This window comes from Sparus aurata, chromosome 15 (assembly GCF_900880675.1).
Source record: "Sparus aurata chromosome 15, fSpaAur1.1, whole genome shotgun sequence".
Taxonomy (NCBI): Eukaryota; Metazoa; Chordata; class Actinopteri; order Spariformes; family Sparidae; genus Sparus; species Sparus aurata.
In genome coordinates this window covers 18799722-18815234 of record NC_044201.1, presented here as the reverse complement: position 1 = coordinate 18815234, position 15513 = coordinate 18799722, and positions in this window count along the sequence as shown.

The window sequence follows — 15513 nt, the reverse complement described above, 5'->3', positions numbered from 1 at the left end:
CACGTCAGGCTGGCGTGCCGTTTTTTTTCCGAGGTGCTCTGGTCAGGGAGCGAAGACCTCAAGCTTTTTAAGTGTGAGAGCTCTTCTACATGTAAATTGATTGGCAGCGAAAAAGCTGAACTGTATCTGAGTTACTGCTGAAGTGGTCGTCTTGGTTTGGATCTGCAGTGTATAAAATATGTCCAGCACAAGCCGGTGTTGGTCAAGACACATTGAGTCTCAAACCTAAGTGGTAGCCACACAAATTGAGAGGTACTCCAGTCGCACAAGTGCAAACAAAGTGCAACATGTCGCATATCTTTTGTGGCTGTGACTTGAGTTGGTGCGGAGTTAAAATTGGATGTTTCAACCCAACCAATATGCTTCATAATAGCTTCCTCCATTTTGGACTGTTCCATCAAATTATTACATTGTCACGTCAATTTTTTGGCCAATTGAACAAATTCATTTGTCATTGTTCCCAAAAGTTGAACTCAGCGGGAGATCTGCACAGATTTACTTTTAAAGGCAGTGTTACATTTTTGGACTGTTTTAGACAAAATCATGTTCATATTCCCCAGGGGCCATACGATGGCTGCCCACCGCTCCTTAGCGATGAGCTCCAAGCAGAGAACAAGTTTTACTATATTGTACTCAATATGTATGCCAAAGTCCTGATAAATGAAGGAAATGACTGTTCCCAAGAGGCTTCTCTTCAAAAACCCACAATTCATGGTTGTCAGTCGCAACGCGCCAACAAGTCTTTCTGTCCTTACTATCTCAAACAGCGCACAGACACATTTTCTGATCCACCACCCCTGTCAGCAAGACGACATCATTGCGCTTTGCCTTCCAAAACTGCTCATTGTAAAAGGAATCAAGGAATTTATGAAGGTTTGGTTTGTTCAAGGCAGAAATTGCTTGGTCTGGATAGGGGACCTTCATCGTTACGTAATTAGAGTTGGCTAGGGTCCCTACATGTAGTCTGCCATGGTTTAACCTGGCTTCATCCCTTTTTTCCATTGAAATTCCAACTGCTGATAGACAGCTGTGTCACTTAAATGTTAACATTTGTCACACTGGTGCACTTGGTGAAACAACTGATGGTGCCATTATTCGTTACAGTTCATTAGAGACTGTCTCCAAAATGCACAGTACTTCCTTTAGCTGCTGATTGGATCACACAGTCCTGCACATAGGTCAACATTTGGTTTGTAAATGTAGCAAATAAACTTCCTTTCAGCAGGCCTTGGTCAGAATGTCACATTATTAAATGACCCAAAAAAACTAAATGTGGAAAACCACTCCAGGGTTTCAAATAGTTGCTATGAGCCCACCTGCTGTGATAATACTATTGACAAACTGTTACACTGTTCAAACCACATTCAGGGGCTTTATATGGAGCTACATTCTAGACTTTGGATGAAAACACTTTGGCTTACAGGTGGGGCTCCCTCCCACACAGCAGACCAGAAATGTGTTAAAGTAATGATATTAAAAAGGTTGTTTTCAACTCTGAGGTTAAAGTTTCTCTTACACACATAATGAAACCTTTTTTTGTAGCTTTAACATCAATCTGTGATTAGGTCCAACTGAGTATTTAGAAGGCTTTGTCACACCCAAACACAAATTTCAGTTGAGTTCAAATGCTGAAGGTTGGCCTCCAGGAAGAAAACATGAATGTAATTAATAACATTAATTGATGTTAACTGCATTCCATTTAGCTGTGGTTTAGCGAGACACTTTTTGAAGGAGATGTTTACTCTGCTTCTATGAGTAGCAGACATTCTGTACGCCTTGAAAAAACATTCCACTGCCTTCCAAACAAGAGCACACATGTAACTAACATCAGATGCTTTCTGACATCAACAGTGTGAATTAAATAGTTCTGCTACTGGAGGTCATATACATGTGTCACAAATTCCTACACTGACAGGTAGAGTGGTTAGTTTCCTGATATTCTTTTGATCGGTCTGAATGGCTGTGAAAGCCAGAAGTTAACGCTGTCTTCAGGCATGTCACTCCTCTTTCTCCACACATTCACCTCTTCGCTTCTACCCGCTTTACATTATCTCTCATTTCCTCTTTTTATTTCTGTATTCTGCTGCCAAAAGACATATGCCAAAATGTCATTTCATCTCACACATGAAGATAAATGACAAGCCAAGAATTCAGTTGTAAGACACGAACTACACATTGTTTAATAAACCATATGTCTGATGGTGCACGTCAGTGTTGTGGGAAATAGTTTGGGCTCATTTGCTTTCCTTGCGAGAGTGATATGAGAAGACCTTCAATTACCAAAATTTAAAAGAAGTGATGAAGTTTTAAGTGCTGGCACATATTCTCAGCAAACAACACATAGTTAAAGTGACTGTCCACAGCTTCCAAAAGGCTGACAGTTGCCTGTGCAGGTACTCAAATCAAATCCTGCCACCATAGCCAGGGATGCTGCACAAGTCCTGGGATGGTCATATGATTTTATTTGGATATGGGAAGCAATTCATCAATAAGTGAGCTTTAGAGGTATTGGCCAAATTGGGTTACTCCACCAATTTTACACATTAAAGTGTGTTTACAGGTCTTACAACATATGTGAAAAAGCACTGGGTTTCCCAAGTCGTCAAAAACTGACGCTTTGGGAGGGCGGCCGACCAAAAATCCCAAGCATCAGTTTTTGGCGAGTTGGGAATGAGACTCAAAAAATAACTTTTGTGGCTGATAAATCGCCTCCAGTGATGAAATTCAGAGGCAAAGTTGCATTCTGTGTAATGTAGGTTTTGGAAATAGTCGCTGTTCAGTGCATTGCACTTCTCCAACATTGTCTGACAGCTTAAAAGAAATTGGTATTGATTGATGGGGGGTGGAGGGGCTTTAATTTCTTATGATCACAATGGGAAAACCTGGCACACTTCACTGTTGATTTCAAAGCTTATAATCGCCAAGGTCACTAAAATTGTGCTAATGACGACCAGAAGCTCCCATTCACTTTCCACTACAGTGGACAATACAGTGACCCTTTGGCTTTGCATGTGTGTGTGTGTGTATTAATGTGTGACTGAACCAGAATACAGCACAACACCAACACCTCTTCTTCTCTGTATCTATCCATCTCACTCTCTCTCTCTCTCCTTAGGATCCTCCAAAAGGCTGAGCTAGTCACATTCCCCCACCTGGCTATTTTTCAAAGCCAGACAACGTCTTTCTCTTTATTCAGGCCCAGAATACACACACACACACACACACACACACACAGATGCAGAGCATTCACAACACACACTCCTTGTGGTATGTTCCTAAATGCATGTCTGTGCTCACACACACGTACACATTTTTCCTTTTTTGTTTCTATGCTTCCAACCTCCCTTAGATTTCCACATCCCTCCGCAGATACTCACCTCTTTCTATAACACACTGCATTTTCTTTATCCCTTTGTTTTATTCTATTCATTCCTGGAACGATGCACTATTTAAAGTTGCTGACACACGCTGTTTGATTTTAAAATCCAGATATTCTCCAATCACTGTTGTCCACCCCCCCACTGATGAGATACAGCGCAGGCTTTTTACCTCAACTCTGAAATTGGTCATACCGGTGTAAAATACCAGTAATCTTCAATCCAAAAATCTGTGTTCGGCTTGAAAAGGCCCATATGAGTTGAGCCCTATTTTGCTCTTTTTCCACTCTTCCTCATTTTCTCTCTTGCTCTCTCCATGCCTCTTCACCTCCCCCCCTCCTCTCATCTCTCTCTTCCTCTGCCTTACTCTCCTTCTCTCTAATTCTCTTTCTCATTTGCCTCCCTGTTTCCTCTTCCACATGCGGGAACTGTCATTATATGTTATGGCGTATCGGTTCTCTGCATGCATATGAGCCTCTCTCTTTCTCTCTATCTCTTTCATGTTTCCCTGGCAGTCATACATTACGTTGGAGAGACAATACCTCCTCCAGATAATGCCGTAAATGATGGAATTTACATACATATGCTCGCATATGCAACCGCAGCCTCTCATATCTGCCGCACTCAGCGGAGCGCAGGCTGGATTTCAGGCTCGTGTGTGTGTCTGCGTCTGTGTGTGTGTGTGTGTGTGTGTGTGTGAAGTGGCGCTCCAGTGGGACCATCATTAGAGTGGATCTAGACTAATGACACAGGAAACTGATTCACACTGAGAGAACTTCTGTAAAGCCCACACACACACACACACACACACACACACACACTGGCACACAGCCTACTATATCCCCGCTTTCAGTAGAGAAACAGTAGGATTAGGTCTTTCCCCTGCAAAAAATGTAATGACCGAATTATTTACCACTTCCAAGTTAACTGATCAGTTATCCTCTTTTTTTTACTCTTCTAACTATCACAACTAAAAACGTATTCTGCATTGACATTACACACGCACACACGGACACGTACAGTGTAGCATCAGTGGGTGTTTCATAATAAAGCAAAAATAAATATATTTCATACATTTCAGATATACATTATAATTAATAATTTGCTTGAAAAAACACACAGCACTTTTCAGGTCCAGTGGTTATTTTGAGAATATAATCTTGTTCATTTCATAACTAAAACTGTACCCTCAAAACACGTCAGTCTCGATTTTAAATCTAATACTGTTTATCTCGCTTAGTTAGAGGAAATATTGTGCAAGACATTCACCAACTTGTACTTGAAATTACATGTTTTTTTTCTTGGCATAGGGCCCAAAATTAGTCTTTTACATTGCAGTTGGTGACATTTTCCTGAATCAAGTCAAAGGATCTCCAACCGTACGAGGACAAGACAAACTAAACTGATCCAAATATAAGATTATTACACATGGCAACATCCTCAATTACTGTAGAGTAAAAGCACATTTTAGAAGGAGTAGTTATACATTTGGGATGTGTGTTTATGTATGTGTATATATATATATATATATATATATATATATATATATATATATATATATATATATAATGTTCATAAAGCAACACTGACACTCTGTTGATTTGAAGGGGATCTCAGTGACTGTGTGCAGCTTCTTGGACACAGTGAATCTGTTGGCACCACAGTGTATGCTTGTACAGAGAGCTATACTAAACCACATGCCCGCTGACTATATCTGGCAACCTGACGCATCTCAAGATGCGGCACAGAAGCATTCCGCAGAAGGGTGTACTGTATTTGTCAATAAATGGTTCCATCACATACATATTACATATAACATCAAATATATATTTTTTTCAGTTATTTACATACAGAGAGGTTAAACAAACTGGCACTGGCATGCTGTTTCCCTTCTTTAAAAGGAATGGAGCCATAACATTCCATGTCTGATCATGGCATTGTGTCATTTTATAGATAGCTATTTTGGAGTAGAATTAAACCCTATCGCTTAATTTAGCTGAAGCGTTTCTCCAAAGCGGCTGCCTATAACTCAGGCCACCTGGGGAGCAAACCAAGTGATGGGACTGTGCTTCAGACCAACCCAGTATTAAGGCAGTCCATTAGTCTACCAACAGCTTGTAGCACTTTAAAGCATTTCTGACATTGATAGTGATAGTCTGATGATAACACAAACACTGCCCCTGTGCTCCAAGCTCCTATTCCGGGCAGAGTTAGTGAATGCGACTGCTACCTTCACGGTTAACGAAGGTAACTCAGAGCTACAGCTAGGAGCAGTTAGAGGTTACTCTGGTAATATGCCGCCCCCTATTTGTTTGCATTATGATTTTGACAGGTTCTTACATGTTGCACCTCTAACATTTAAATTTGGAACAAGGTCCAGGTCACGTCTTTTTCCACACGTTCCCCAGATGCCGTTGTTCTACTACACACATGGACAAACTGTGATACCAAAAGGCACCGATAAGCTTTGTACGCTCGACTGTTTTTTTTCTCGATGGTCAGGGGTTACGCTGCATGTATTTCCCTGCATTTCCCAAACTGACGGAGCTCACCATGAGAAAACACCGAACAGATGTCAAAATGCTCACTTGAGGAATCGCTTTAGTCCCCATCTCCCTCAACCGCTGCCGAACACACAACTGGGCAGAACCTGTGAATTAGCACAGAGACTAATTGCGCCGTGTTTTAAACTCCTCCCGTCACGGACCACAGAGAGTTTGTTGAAAGAAACCTCTACCAGGATTCGACCACAGCGGGATTATGAAGGCTGCTATTCTTGGATTTTTTTTTTTTTTTTTTTGTATTTGATGATTTTTCATACAAGGGGATTTACTGTTTCTCTAGGAATGAGTGCATTTTTTTTAACCCAGTTTTGCTTCTTGCTGGTGAATTTACACTTCTTTGTCCACCTTTTCTGCATGTCAAGGATAAGAGGTGCATTAATGAAGTGCGGGTCGTGTTTTGGCTTTCCTTACTATTCATGAAATCAGTGACAAACATTAGGGCATCCAGCATACCAACTTTTCCCCCCTTTTGGCCAAGAAGTTCACAATAAACAACTTCAGATAAAAAATAAAAAAAGTCATGTTGTCACAGTCAAACAACCTCCAAATGACTCGAACAAGCAAAGGAGAAATAACAAATTGTCAATGAACCTTTTCACGGACTCTTCCCATCTCTCTTTTTCCATCTGACTCTTCTCTTTATTGTTTACTTTTTAATTAATCGCGCCGGTTCATTCTAAACATGTCAGAATAAATACATTTTTCATCCCGGTGATATCGGTCCGCCACTCTGTTATTAATGCTGCAGAGAATTCAGCCACTGTTTGCAAATAATATCCTCAAATTGAATCATTGTTGCATGAATATATGCAAAATATTCATTTCAGGCGGCGTGAGGGTTGAGTGCTTTTAAATTGGAGAGATCATTCATGGCTTCACCTTTTCAGGCGAGATAAAGTCGTGTGCAGTAACATTACAATGTCAGTGGAGGGGAGGAGGAGGAGGAGGAGGAGGAGGTGGGGGGAGAGAGGGATGAAAGAGAGCGGGATGAGAGGAGGAAAAGGTAGAAATAATGACAAGAGAACAGCGGCGTGAGTCAATAAAAAACAACGGAATCCAAAGCGAGTGAGAGGAGAGAAATGTAAGACAAAGGAAGAAGAACAAGGACAGAATGGAATAAAAGGCGACTCTCTCTCTCAGTCTTGTTCCATCAGTTTGTGAACACCTCCCAACAGGGATCAGTGTTTGTGTGTGTGTGTGTGTGTGTGTGTGTGTGTGTGTGTACTGTTCTGGTATTACAGGTCGGTGTTATTAATATATTTAGGCAAGAGACTAAATTAAAACTACTAAAGCGCTCACAGAGCACACACACACCTCCACCAAGGCTGCAGAATCTTCTTTATTTGTCATTTGAATTATGGTTTAACCAAATTGCACACAGAATATTATGCGATATGTTTCATTCAAGTGATAATGATAAAAAAAAATAAAATGCTAAAATGGCCGATCTTGCATTATGACTGCTCATCATTTGTTCCGTGGCTCATGGTCTAAATTTCAACCAAATCTGACCTTAGTCTGGTTGCAAGATGTCGACCTAATCAACAGAGCAGCAAATAGCAAAGCAACGAACAAACAGGAATTGTGGCAGCTATTTAAACAAGAATGAGACAACAGATATCAGCTTCAACCCAATAATGTTTGGCAATGTATGTTTCTGCATACCAACCAATATGTTTAAACTTTACACTACTTTATCTTCCAATTTACCTTTCCTTTGGTACACATCATGTCGTTAAAGTACTTTGCTCGAGGCCGGGTTAGGTTTAGGCTTGGTTAGGGCTAGGAAATGATCATGGAAAGATCTAGGAAAAGTTATAGAAAGAGCTAGGAAACGATCATATCTGCTTTGGACACCAAAAACACACAGTCTCAAACTGTGCCACTGACTCAGCAGCCTTTTCACCCAGTTGCAAATCCACCGCAATTGTGAATGTGATATGACACGTCTTGGAGAAATGTCGATATGGTAGGCCTACATGGTCCAGTGAGGTAAAAAAATGTGAACGTGCCAAAGTGGTTTGCAGAAATGTCAGCTACCAACATTTTATCCGGGTAACTGTGTTAGTGAAAGAAAAGGGCTATATCAACCTGCAATCGACACAGGTGGAAAGCCTGTGTCAATCTCCCTACGAGTTTACAATGCTGTAATACTTACGTACAGGACCTTGTCAAAGATGTGTCAGTTTGTGGTTTCGCATGACTGTAAGTTCCAGTCTGTGTCGCTGACTCACACACAGGTGATTTTGAATCTTAACAAGAATAATGTACTATCAGAGGGACTTTACCCGAAGATGGAAGTCACAGAGTTGGACTGAGTACATACTTATACTAGAATATATCAGCGCCACACTGGATGTCACTTGAACGACCCCAATGTGGACTGTTTCTAAGATGAAATTTAAATTAAACACAATTATTTTAGATTGGAATAGGCTTTGAAGGAAATTATCTTTGTATTTTAAAGATTTTTCTTACCACAACAATAATACAAGTTAAACATATTGTCTTAGTAACTGTCTTAGTAAAGGCACAGTTGTCCATCCAATTGCTCAGTTTTATATTGATTCACACACTGAAATCTCTTTGAAGTGTCCTCTTACTATCCAGCTGCCCAAAATCCAACTGAGAAAAGAGAGGACTTTGTCAATATGTTTATTCATACTGTCTGAGTTGCCTTCATTTATTGCCTCACTGTGCAGTCACAACATTTAAGCTTTAAAGGCTGCAGCGGTGGGCCTTTTTTTGCCCTGGGTTTTGCCTTTCATACAGTTTTGCCCTACCTTATTGGTGGTGTATTGGGTGCCATACACTGCCTGACAGAGAAATCTGTGGGCCCTGACACATAAATTGCATTGTCATGTTGTGTAATTCGTTGTGTTTAGGTGAGAGAATCTAACATAATACAACTGACAAATGTTTTGTTTTGAAACTTCTTAAACAGTTTTTATAGCTGAGTAATCTCAATGTCTGTATTTTTCATATGAATTTATGTGTGTATGAAATATAGCATTTCACAAGTTGAAGTCTCTATCTATCTTTTTCCCTAATTTTAGGTAAGCTTGTTCATTAATGATGCTTCACTTTAAATAGCCTTTTTTTCATTTGTGTGTTATTATATAATAATTCTATAATATAATAATATTTAGTTTGTTACACTGATACAAATGTTTATGAAACATAACTTTTTTTGTTATGGAACCTCAACCTTTATTGTGCTCCCTTACTCTAACACCAAACCTGATGCCTTGTTCATCAGCCCCAATGAAGCCACATCTTACGCCGATTATGCCACGTCTTGCCTGTCACATGTGTCTGTTCAGGAAAAAAAAGAAGAAAAAAAACAGAAACCAGGAGACCAAGCAAACCAAAATAGCCATTTTTTAACCAGCAGACCATCAGATAACCCTGCATACCATTTGCATGTTAAGAGCCTATTCTCCACACTCTTCTCTGCCTTTTCCACCCTGGTGGTTTGCACCATTTAAAAGTTTCTGTGTCCTGTATCTAATAGGGAGGGGAAAAGAAAAAAAAAAAAAAAACTAATATCCAAAAGCAAATATTATTCTCTCCCCCACTTCTGCCCCCACTTTCTTCTCTCTCTCCGCAGCTGCAGATTAACAAGTCTAAACGCAGCATAATCACCACCGGAATCAAATTCCTCAGATATGAATGCTGATGCTGTGCTCCCACCAATATTTTATGGTAATACAATAAAAATGTAAAGTTGAAAATAGCAGTTCCTCTTCTTCTTTTCTTCTTCATCTCTTTTTTTTTTTTTTTTAATGTAAAAGGTAAGCTGAAGAGTAGCGGAGGGAGGTATGTTGATGGGGTGGGGGGGGGGTGTTCATCACATGGCCCGGGCCTCGCCGAGGGATAGGCTGTCGCTAGGAGACAGAGGCAGGGAATGGACCAGTGGCAATGATGTATTAACTGGCGAAGGTGGCTGACAGTAATCTTTGTCACTAGATGCAGTGGCTGTCTAAGTCCTGTCATTTTATGCATCTCATGCAAAACAGATGTACCCGGATACTACAGGCTCAGGGAGAGAGAGGGATCCAGGGGGGGCGGTGGGGGTGAGGAATCATTATACAGCTAGAGGTTGGAAGGGCTGTCACAAAGAATTTCATTATTTTTCATCCGGTATCGAGAAGGTGGATTGTGCATATTGTAATTTTTTTTCCCGCCACCATAAGCCTCTAAATAATTTGGGAAGTTTCCAGGGCAGAAGTTTTCCCTTTTCTCTCCGCTCATTACCCAGAGTTCAGGGCAGAGGTGCTCAATCACCCTGGCTGAAGGAAACGCTTACACATAGAAACACGCCCTGCCATCGCCGCCGCCACCTCCTTCTCCTTCGCCTCCTCCCTCCTGTCCTCCCCTCCGCTCTCTTTCCACACTCCATCCTTTACCACTTCATCTCCCGTCCCCTCCTCCTCCTCCTCCTCCCCCCCTTGCAACCATTGTCCTTGCCACTCGCTTGGTTCTTCCTTTATTTCTCTGCCTTTCTTCTTGCTTCACCGCCACCGTCCCCTTTCTCTCCTCTTCTTCGCCTTGTGTCTTGTTTTCTCTTTTCTCTTCTGTCTCCTTGTCACCATTGCCCCTTTTAACCTCTTTTCATTCTTTGACAGTCTGCCCCCCCCCATAGCTCCTCATGATAATTCGATCATGTCTTGTCCTCTTGTCATCATTCACTCTTCTTCCTCTACCCATCTCAAACATTATATGTGACTTTTTTCCCTAATCACCATTAAAGCCAACGTGTTCGCATCCCTGGTTGTTAAATACTGACATTGCTTTGTCACGCCCCATAGTGTCTGATACAGATGCACAAGGTACCCTGTCTGGGTACGAAGGTACAAGGTACCCTTGTGCATCTGGGTCAAACACACCAAAGCCTTCCACAAAGCTGTAGAAGCAATGTTTGGACACACAAACTACTTGTTTAGGTTAAGGAAAAGATCATTGGCATTTGGTTCCATACCATACACAAAAGCCCAATCCCAACACATCTCTTGTCCTACCACTAATATCAAAGCAGACTGGCAGGGTAGTAGAACAGTTTGGTAATATTAGCCTTGAAAGCACCGCTAGTGACCAGTATACAGGGTACATTCCTCTCTGTCTCCATCAGAAAAATGGCAAATACAATTGTGATAATACCAGGTTTGCCGCAGTAACACAGGAGATATCACGACAGCTGAAGATGGCGTATTAGATATGACTCAGGTGGAACAGTTGCTCTGACTGTCTAGTATAGCCGTAGTTGGGTTTACATCAGAACTAGTTTAAAGCCTGAAACTTCACTGACAGATGCTAAAGGATACATCAATGTGAAAATCCGTAGGTATTTGACACCCTGGGAATTGAGACCTGGCTGTTAAACCTGTGAAGGATTAAGAACTCAGAATTTGACACATTGATAAAAGATACCTTCAATATCAGACACCCATATTTTGAACAGAATTTGGGATCGATCAACAAAGTCAGCTCTCTGCTGTTTCAGCACTATTCTTTGCTCTTGTCGTTCTCCCTTGGATCAACCTCCGAAACTTTCTGTGTGCAGACTGTGTGCTCTGTGGCCTTCTTCCCAACATCCTTTCTTGACTGATAGCATTTCTCACCATGTGATCAACTAATGAGATTTGTGTCTTTTTAGTCAGCAGATTCCATTCAAAAATAAACAATATTGTGGAAAGAGAACAGGAGCAGATTTTAAACCATTTGTCCATCATTCGACATGAAACATTACAGTAAGTGAGACCAGACTCTGACCTGCGCTGGGCTGGGTCCAAATTTGCCTCATTCTTGCTGCAGGTCTCGGGTCTGATAACACCCGTGCAGATCCCAGTGGACTCATTATCAGCTCTGATCACGTGGTGCATCAGAATCAACACAGGATGGAAATGTGTTTGTCGGAGCAAAGTGTGAACTGTGGAGACGTGACAGACATTGCTACTCCTTTCCACAGCAACCTATCCTTCATTGCTGCCGCTTGAGATAGGTGTGTTTTCTGTGTTTAAGTCTGCTTGGACAACCCCATTTTGGATCAAGTCTAATATTTTTTTTTTAGATCTATTCCAGTCTGAAGCTTGTGAGGTTGGGAAAGCTCCTGAAACACCAAGATGAAACACTACATTAAAACCAAAGAAGAATGATTCTGCAATCGTTCAATACAAAAGACATCAGATCAGGGTTAAACGGTATACCTGTATTTTCATAAACACCAAACTGAAATACCGAACTGGTCTACACACACTCACACACTGGCCGGTTACAAGCCATTCCAACTGTACTACATAAAGTACACTACTTATATTTTACTCTTTTTCTTCACGTTAAAGCGACACTGTTGCAGTATCTTAATTGCACATCTATTCAGTACAGAGAAGCACATCACATATTAACGACAGTGTACATAGTGCATGTAGACAGCAGCAGAAGGACGATATCTTTTTATCTACCTGCAATAAAACTCACCCTCTGTCCAAGCCATGAATAACACTTATACTGCCAGCTCGTTTCTTTACCCAGGAGAGAGAGAAGGGACAGATCAGGGGGGAGGAGACAGCAAAGAAATTAAGAAAAACTGCGCGTGTGGATACAGAAAAATAGAGTGGAGATGAAAATGTACTGAAAGGTAAGCAGTTTAGCTTAACGTTTTTTTGTTTTTTTTTCTTTTGGGGGGGGGGGGGGGGGGGACTTAAACTGTGAGTAAATTTCACTGTCATCTATTTGTAGTTGCCGGCCATGCGAGAGGTTGCCGGCCATGCGAGAGGTTGCCGGCCATGCAAGAGGTTGCCGGCCATGCAAGAGGTCATGCATACACTGTATGGCCAAAAGTATGTGGACACCTAAACATTACACACATATGTGCAAACACTTGGGTATACCAACCTCCTTTCTTCCAGTGTCAGTCTCTGGTAATCTCCTAGCGAGAGGTTTCTATCATTAATGAGGTTCAACACTGAGGTAGTGCGATTAGGTCTGGCTCACAGTCAGCATCCTGATACATCCTGAAAATCTACACATAATATATTGTCAGCTGTCTTTACAGTTTAATCATGAACGTATTTTTCCAAGAGGAATGTGATAATTTGCTGCTTTTCTTGGTTTTCTGTCATAGTATATTGTATATTTAGTGGTTTCAGTCTGTACACAAAGCAAGACATTTGATGACGTTGCCTTGGGCTCTCGAACACGGTGAGGGACATGATTTGTGATGTATTGTAGACCAAGCAGATTATCGATTAATCTGCTCATCATTATAATAAAGAAAATAATGAGCAGATATATACGATAAAAATGGTTAATTGCAACTTAAATTAGCATGCTGAGACAAACTGTTCACGTAAAGTTGGAAAAAGACTGCTGTCTGAACAAACAAACAAACAAACAAACAAACATAAGAGACTGAGTACAGGGGTGTCTAAGGTAAAGACAGCAACTATCTGATGGCCCCAGACCTGCAAGGCCAGCAGACTTTTTATATTCATACCAACTGAACGTTCATCAGGCAAGTTTGATGTGAACTAATATGCACATATGTAAGAAACTGAGATAATAACACTAAAGACACATTTTTACACAACATTAGATAGTAAAGTACTTTGAAATTGCATATCCATTCATTTAGTTAACAGTCAATATATATATGTATATATATATATATATGTATATATATATATATATAGAGAGAGAGAGAGTGAGATAAAGACAGAGAGAGAGAGAGAGAGAGAGGGGGAAACTCAGCAGTGAGGAAAAGGGAACAAGAAAACCAAAAGAGTGCAGGAGAATAGGGAGAGGAAAGGGTCAAAGAATAACAGGGTGATAGAGAGATGTAGAAAAAGAGGGAGGGAGAAAGGTAGAAAGAGATGTAAGTGGGCTCTGTGGAGGCCCCAGTCGGTGGCAGTCTGTCTCTGATTTCCATTCATTGTTAAGATGGATGAGATCCCAGCCGGACCAAGAGCAGACCGGTGCATTTCTTCTTCTTCTACTCTTTCCCTTTTTTTTTTTGGATAGGGGGGCATTATTCAAAACAGAGCTTATTTTTGGTGGCCATTATGCATGCACACCTGATCAGCATGTCAGCCTGGCCTCCCCGCATCGCATGATGGAACGGCCCAATTTACCTCTTTCACCTGCCTTGCATAAAGGCACACTGAGTGCACACCGGCAGGCACTCGGTGTACTGTACACACACACACACGCACACACAGTGGAGTGGAGGTAGGAGGATAGAGTCGAGCGAAAGTGTGCGTGATCATACACTAATGTAGACACACATTCGCACACACACACACACACACACACACACACTGCTGTTTATTTGCAAAGTGTGTATGAAAGTGTGTACTTATACTCTATACAGCCATCAGAAGGGTTGTATGTGACACGCACTCATATGCAAACACACACACACACACACACAGGTCTCCCACACAGTCTCCAAACTGTGTCAGTTGTTACTGAGTCAAAACTGAATTCATTAGTAAGTCAGGACTTGCTCTCTCTCTATATATATTTCTCTCTGTAGTCCTATCTCTTTTTCTCTCTCGCTCTGTATAGCAATGTGGTTAGTGTTTACATTACAAAATAACCATATCAATAAAATCTTATCTAAATGTCCAATCATTTGTAATTAATCTGCCGATTAATGAGTCAAATATAATTTACAGTAGGCACATGCTTGTTTTTGTATCAGTGACTCATGTACTGGATTTATGACGATCACCACAGGACGTAGTTTTAAAGTCAGACACACCTGAACTGCTTGTGTCTATTTTCAAGGTGTATCTGGGTAAGTATGTCCTCGGTTTAACCCCTCAAGCATTAGTCTAGGATTTGTTATTTCTGCCCCCGTATGAGTTTTCTTTTTTAATTTGCTCACAGTGTGGCCTGGCTAAGTGAGGTGCAGCTTTCCTGTAGCTTCGCCCAAGCCTGTATTTATGTTCTTACTCATCATATTAACACTGGCAGACATACAGCAAGAGAGTAGACCGTCAAAATATGCATCTCGCTGTGACTGTTATGATCGATATTTTTTCACAGAAATAAGTAATTCTTTTTTACTTCTACGTACAATCACTCTACCATAACATCAACCATTCTTCTTATGGGTCCCACACTGTAAAAAGGAAGATTTCTGCCATCTCTTTTTGTTATAATGAAGCAGGTCTAGGTGCTATACAAGGACTATTTAAGGATCAAAAAGCTCAATTCATTAAATGCACAAAGCCAGCAATCAGAATCAGAAACTGTTCCGCCAAATTAGACGTCAGGACTTCTGTAAGGATGTGATGTTGTACAGCAGTCCCAGGCCTTAGCCACGCCAAGGCTTTCCAGAGGGGGCCCTCAAAAGGACAGGCAGCAATTTTACAGTAAAAAGTTTACATTTTGAACATTAAAGTCCGTGTAAAGCAGAAATACATTTTTGTTATGAGTTTGTCACACCACAGAAACATGTGTCATTGACCACTGAGCCAAATTTGAAAGATTAAAAAAATTGCCAAGTATATAAAATTAGGTCTCAAAATCATGGAAAAACAAGCACTTCTCTCTACTGTGAAACGCTG